The following is a 7,273-nucleotide window of genomic DNA, read 5'->3' as shown; positions in this document are numbered from 1 at the left end:
TCTCTCTCTCTCTCTCTCTCTCTAAGCCATTTAACAGAGCCACAATTATCGTAGTTTCCTTTTCTTTTCCTCAGTTTTCCTTCTTTCCTCATTTTTCTCATAACCACTTTCTTCTTATTTCTGGTCTTCACTTCCCTCTCCTCTTCTGTTTTCCTTTCATTTATCTTCTTTTCGTTTTATCCTTCTTAATTTTTCTTCTCCCAACTTTAATACGAGAAAAAGTATGTGAAAAAAGATAGGTCAAAGCACGAGAGAGAGAGAGAGAGAGAGAGAGAGAGAGAGAGAGAGAGAGAGAGAGAGAGATGGGGGGGGGGCGAGGGAGCTTCAGCAACAGATAAAACCGAAGAAAAACACCGAGGACGAAATCTCCTTAAAAGAGCCTCTGAGTACACCCAATTAGGAGGAGGAGGAGGAGGAGGAAGAAGAGGAGGAGGAGCAGGAGGAAGAGGAGAAAATGGTGATAACCAGGAGTAGAAAGTAGGAGAGTAGATAATGAAGAATATTAAAGGAAGACTATTAAGGGGAAGACGAGGAGGAGGAGGAGGAGGAGAAAGATAAAGAGAATATTGAGAGGAGGACGAGAAGGAAAAAATAGGGAAAGGCAGGACGGAGAACAAAAAAGAAAGAGGAAAAGAGAAGGAAAAAGAGAACCAAAAAGTGGTGGAGGATGGGAGGAATTGATAGAAATGAGGAGGAGATAGTGGATTCAAGGAGAAGGAGAATGGAGAGAAAAGGGGCGTGAAAGACTGGAAAGAAAAGATAGGAGAAAAAGAAAGAGAGGGAGACAGGAAGGAGGAGGAGGCGAAGGAAAGGCGAGAAGAAATGGAGAGGAAGGTGACTGAAAGACTGAGGAGAAAGCGTAAGAGAAAGAGAACGGGAGAGAGGAAGGAGGAGGTTGGGTGGAGAATGGGATGAATGTTACAAAGATGAACATAATAATGATAAACAGGTAGAAAGATATAATTAAAGGTGGAAATGGGAAGATACTCATTAATTTTAAAAAAGGTGTTATAAGAAGACTTCCTAAGCACCATCACTACCTCATTAAATCACAGCCTCTGCATCTACCAATACTACTACCGCTACCTTAAATGGAACCACTGTGATTACTGCTACCACTGCTGCCACTATCACCACTACCACCACCAGCACCACTACTACAATTACCATTACTACCACAGCTATACACTATGATAATCACTACTGTTCTTGCTACTACTACCAATATTACCACAGCCGTCGCCACAACCACAACGACAACTACTATGATGAATACAACTACCACTACCGCAACTACCGCCACTACCATAACTACCACTACAATGATACTATTACCACCACAACTACCGGAACTACCATAATCACAACCACTACCCCCGCAACCACCACCACTACCACCATTACTACAACATTCACTGTCACTACAACAGTAACAGCCGCAACCACCACTACTACCACAGTCACAAATACTACCGCAGCCACCACCACCACAACTACCACACCCGTCGCTATCACCATTACCGCCATAATGACTTCCTTACTTAGCATTTAGAGCCGCATTAACCACCACTACCACCATCCCAACTACAGTACCACCATTACTACCACTATCCCTACACCTACACCATCATTAACAGTATTCCATCTACCACCACCACCACCACTACCATACTACTACTGCTACTACTACTGCTACTGCTACCACCACCACTACTACTACTACTATCACCAGACCTTTGCAATCACTCGGTCATCGTCTTCATCAGTTGTACTTAAATCTTTGCTTCCTTCACTTTCCTTGCACATTTCCCAGCATTCTTTCCCTCCTCTCTGCTCTCCTACATTCTATATTTCCATTCTTCTTGTTTACCCTCCTTCCTACCTTCTCTGCTACTTCCTTTCCTCCTCCTTCCTTTATTCATTCATACTATATTTCCTTCATTCCTACCTGTACTCCTTTCCCTCTTTCCTTTCTTCCCTCCTTCCTTCTTTCCTTCCTTCCTTCCGCCACCGTCACCTTACCTGAAAGAAAAGATAATATTGTTAAATTTTGTCCATGGTGACTGATCACGCGTAGAGAGTATGGATTGATTAGATTTGGAGAGAGAGAGAGAGAGAGAGAGAGAGAGAGAGAGAGAGAAACACTTGTAGTTTCCATTTTGCACATATTTATTTTACCGTATTTTCTCTTATTTACTTCCTCTTTATCCATTAACAAATTCGGGCCAAGTATTTAATTTTCACTTTATTTTTCTTGATACCAAACAATTATATTCAGTTTTTAGGAAATATCTCATGTAGTGCAAGGGTTGAGACGTATATGAGGGAGGGGGGAGTGAGTTGGGGGGAAGGCAGTCAAATGGTGGGTGACAGCGACTAGGAGGCGTTTTGTCTGCGGCCACCCTTTGCGGGATTAGGACGTCGGGCTATAGATAGATAGATAGACAGAAAGGGTTGACGAAGACTATATTTAACCTCTTCAGTTCGAGAATCTTTCCAGAGGAGAAGAAAATCGTCTCAAGTTAACAAGAAGAAAAAGTTCGTCACTAGATTGAGAGGAATCAGTTTCTTCCCATACACGTTTCTCTCTCTCTCTCTCTCTCTCTCTCTCTCTCTCTCTCTCTCTCTCTCTCTCTCCATTTTCGTGCTCCAGTTGTCCCAATCTTCCAAGTCCCTCTCCACGCCTCTTTTTCTTTTTTCCTTCTCTTGTATCTCAGATCTCCTTCCCCTCCTTTACACAGTACTCCTACCCCTCCTGTTGCCCTCCCTCTCCGCCCCCTCTGCTTCCTGTCCTCTCCTGTTTTCCTTTCCTGTCCTCTCCCTCTACATCCTTTCCTCTCCTTCCCTTCTTTCTTCCTATTCCTCCACTTCTCTTCGGTCTTTCATATTTACGGTGGCTTTTATCCTCTCCATATCCTCTCCTCCATCCCTTCTTTACCTCTTCAGCCAGAGTACGTATTTTTCATCCTAATCTTGCTATGTCCAAGAGAATTTATTTTGAGATATATTTCTAGAACTGGAGAGGTTTCATACTTTCTTATCTAACCTTTTAAATACGCAAAATAACAAGCTTTGGTTATTAAGAGAGAGAGAGAGAGAGAGAGAGATACAAAACTGGGCCACCGTAATGCTTAACCTTCACCCTTATTTCCCATACCTGTCCACTCTCCCTACCCTTTTTCTCATCTCTTCCTCGTCTCTTCTTTTTCACTTCCCCCTCTGTTCTTCTTCCCTCTTTACCTCAGCCATGCTCTATCGTCCTTCCTAATCTTACATTCGTTCCTGCTTCGTTCTTTCTTTTCCTTTTCCTTTTTTTTTTTTATATTCATTCTCCCTCCCAGTACCCCTCTCCCATCTCTGAGCATCCGCTTTTCCCATTCCTCTCTCAGTTCCCCCTTCCTCACCATTTCCTTATTCTCTTTTCCTTGTCATTCGTTATTCCTCTTCCACTTCTCTTCTTCATTCGATAATCTCCCCCCCCTCTTCTCAGGCCTTTTCTCCTCTTTCCTCCCTCTCTCTTTCTCTTGCCTCCTTACTCCCGTGTTCCTCTTGTCTCCCTCTTGATATCCCCTCAAATATTTGGCCACGACATCCCCTCCTTCTCCTCTCGCCCCTTCTGCCTGTTCCTCTCTCTTTCCTCTTTTCTCATCTTCCTGCCCTCTTCACTTCTTCCCCCACTCCTGCTCCTCCTCTTCCTCCTCCATTGTCCACTCTTCCCCTTCCTCCTCCATTGTCCACTCTTCCCCTTCCTCCTCCTCCTCTTACCCCTTCCTCCTCCTCTTCCCCCTTCCTCCTCCTCCTCTTCCCCACTCCTCCTCCTCCCCCTTCCTCCTCTTCCTCTTCCCCCTTCCTCCTCCTCCTCTTCCCCCTTCCTCCTTCCCATTTCCGTGTTCCTCTTGTCTCCCTCTTGATCTCCCCTCAACCATTTGGCCACGACGTCTCCTCCTTCGCAATTTTCTCCGACATCTTTTCCAGGATGCCTTTGAATTCTATTTTTAGAGAGAGAGAGAGAGAGAGAGAGAGAGAGAGAGATTATGAAACCGAGATATGGACAGGAAATGTATTCAAGAGTGTGTGTGTGTGTGTGTGTGTGTGTGTGTGTGTGTGTGTGTGGACGGCAAGACTAAGTTGAGAGAGAGAGAGAGAGAGAGGGAGAGAGAGAGAGAGAGAGAGAGACGGGGGGGGGGGAGACTTGCTGATATTTCTCTGGAGGTGAATTTTCTGGCTATCTCCGCCATCCTCCAAGAAGTGGACTTTGATCTCCACTGCCTGCCTCTCTTACCCTCTTTCCTCTTCCTCTTCTGTCCTCTTCATTCTTCTTTTTTCTCCCTCGCGTCTGTAATGTTTTCCTCTTCTTTCATGTGGATTCTTTTTCTTGTTTTGTCATTTGTTTTTACTAAATAATTGATTTTCGTAGTTATATTTTTATTTATTATTTTTCTTTTTGTTTTTCTGTATTAATTTTCACTTCATCTTCTTCCATGTTCGTCTCTGTTTGATTTCCTCTTTTCTTTCTTGTCTTCCTCATTTATTTGCATTCTTTTTTCTCTTCTTTCCTCAGTTCTTTCATTTTCCTCTTCTCTGGTTTTAATTCCTCATAAACATTATCATTTTTTTTTACTACATTTCCTCTCCCCACTCGTCGTTCTGATTTCTCCCTCTTATCTCCTCCATAGATTCACAGCCTTCCTTTTCTCCTAGTTTTCTTCATCTTGTTTCATCATTTTCCACACCTCTCCCGCTTCTATTCTTTGACCTTATCTTCAGTCTCTTTTTTTTTTTTTTTTTTTTTCGTTTTTTTGTCCTTTTTCTGGTTGCTTTCTCTCTCTTATCAGTGTTGTGTTATCTCTCATCCTGCCCTCTCTCGTACCCGTATATTCTCACCGTTATTTTCCTCCTCCTCTTCGTTCTTCAGTTTCGTATTTTTCCGGGCCTATCTTCCTCCCCTTCCTCCTCCTCCTCGTCCCTTCCTCTTTCGACCGGAGGAAATTGCAGACCGCCAGCAATTGTTATAGAGAAATTAAATGTTCTCCTCTCTGCCTTTATATATATATATATATATATATATATATATATATATAGTGTGTGTGTGTGTGTGTGTGTGTGTGATTTAATATAAAACTTAATTACACATAAGTTGTATAGGTACACCGACCAGTAGGCACAATTTATTCTTTACTGCCTGCATTGGCTTCACATGGGATTATTCACAAATGATACTCTACGTGTCGGTTTCGCCTTGACGATAAAGAGCTAATATTGATAGAAATATTTTTTCACGAACAGTGGAGCCGCCCGTTTATATGGGTGTCACCACGTGTAGACATCCTTCTCTTGCACTGGATGTAAGTAATTGACAGATGGACCAGATAATCATAAACAAAAAGGACAATTTGGGTGGGAGGATTATTAGTAAAAAAACGGTAACATGAGGGGAAAAATGCGTGAAGACACACAGTAACTTTACGAAAAAATGCAAAAACAAAAAATTCCCGGAAAGTAACTTGAGGAAAAACCGCAAGAGGAAAAGAGGCATATAACTCCTTTGAGTGAGGCAGGGTCATAGAGACAGAAGGATTAGATGGACGGGAGGGACAGGAAGGGTAGCAAGTTAAGGGGAAAGGCTAGGCAGGGAAATTGGGGAAGACAGGAGAGGTGGAAAGACGGAAGGAGAGGGGAGAGGAGGGAGAGACAGGAAAGGCAGAGAGAGAGAGAGAGAGAGAGAGAGAATAACACAGTAGGAATGCAAGGGAGACTCGGAAAGTGGGGGTGGAGGAGAGTTCTGGAGCAAAGACAGGAAAAATGGTGAAACAGGAGGGTTGGAGAGACAAAAAAGGATGGAGGGAGACAGGCCCCGTCATCTGCCGTCAGTGTCGTCCCCCTCACCACAATACCAACCCCCACACACCCGCCTAAAAACCTCGCTTATTAATTCCTGCCCACCTATGACTGACAGCTGGGAGAGAGAGCAGACTGTCCCCCCCCCCTCCGTTTCTCTCTCTCTCTCTCCCTCTCTCTCTCTCTCCTGTTTGTCATTCTCCTCTCGTTCATCTTCGTCTTTCATCTCCTTGCTTATTTCCTCCTCTTCTTTTCGTGTTTGTCCGTTTTCTCCTGTCTCTCCTCTCTTCCCAGTCCCTTTTCTTATTTTTTCTTATTTTTCATTTTTTATATCATTTTTTCCCTCATCGTTCATTCGTCCCTGCATATTATTTCCTATCTCTGTTCTTTCTTCCTCCTGTATTTCCGCGTTCCTTCCTTTGTATTTCTTTCGTCTTGCTCATCGTCTTTCATCAGCCTCCTTTCTTTCTTATTCCTTCTGTATTTCTCGTACTTCTTTCCTCTCCCTCTTCCTTCTTTCCTCCTTCTTCCCCTTCGTTCCCTTCCTTCTTTACACGTGATTTTTTTCTCGTCCTTCCCTGTCCCCCTTCCATGTCTTAATTTATCATCAGTTACTTTTCTTCTTCCCTCCCGTCTTAGCCATCTCCCTCTTTCTTCTCCGTTCCATTCTTGTGTTCTTTCTTCATACTGACTTCCCTCTTCCTCCCCTGTTTGCTGTCAGTCTGTCTTTTATATTCCCCTCTGCCCTTCCTCCTCTTCCTCTTTCTCGTAGTCTTTCCCTCTTCTTTCATCTTATACTTCCTCCGTCCCTCACTCTTGTTCCCCCTCACTTTATCCTAATCTATTTCCACCCTTTTATTCTTTTTTCTCTCCTTTCCGTCCCCATATTCTCTCCCTCCCTCACTTCCTATTGCTCTCCTGCTCTCCCTTCCTCCCTTCCTTCCTCTTATTCTTCACGTTACCTTCCTCTTATTCTCCCTCCTTCCCATCCACTTCTCCCTTCCTCTTCTTCTTCCATCCTTTTCCTTTTTTCTCTCCCTCCCTTCCACGTATTCTCCCTTGCTCCCTCTTGTTTTCTCTCCTTCCCGTCTTCTCTTCTCCGATTATCCAATCTTTCTCACAGTCCTTCACTCCAGTTTCTCATCTTTACTTTCTTAAGATAGAGAGATGTTCATGCTCTCTCTTGCTGTCTCCTCTTGTGCATTTTCTCTCTCTCTCTCTCTCTCTCTCTCTCTCTCTGATATGAAGGGGTTTCTAGTATAAAAGGAGTGCATCTCAAAAAGGAGGATTCTCTCTCTAGGATTCTCTCTCTCTCTCTCTCTCTCTCTCTCTCTCAAATGAAAGTAAAAGAGAGGGGTGAGAGAGGAACAAAGCCTGACCTCCTTTTACGGATATATTTTATTGGATTTAAATGTGGTGCTAAACCAGGGGAGGG

Source organism: Coenobita brevimanus, chromosome 93, assembly GCF_032717465.1.
Source record: "Coenobita brevimanus isolate Jiangsu-jjx chromosome 93, ASM3271746v2, whole genome shotgun sequence".
Classification (NCBI taxonomy): Eukaryota; Metazoa; Arthropoda; class Malacostraca; order Decapoda; family Coenobitidae; genus Coenobita; species Coenobita brevimanus.
The sequence above is the reverse complement of the archived record's forward strand: the minus strand, read 5'-3'. Positions refer to the sequence as shown.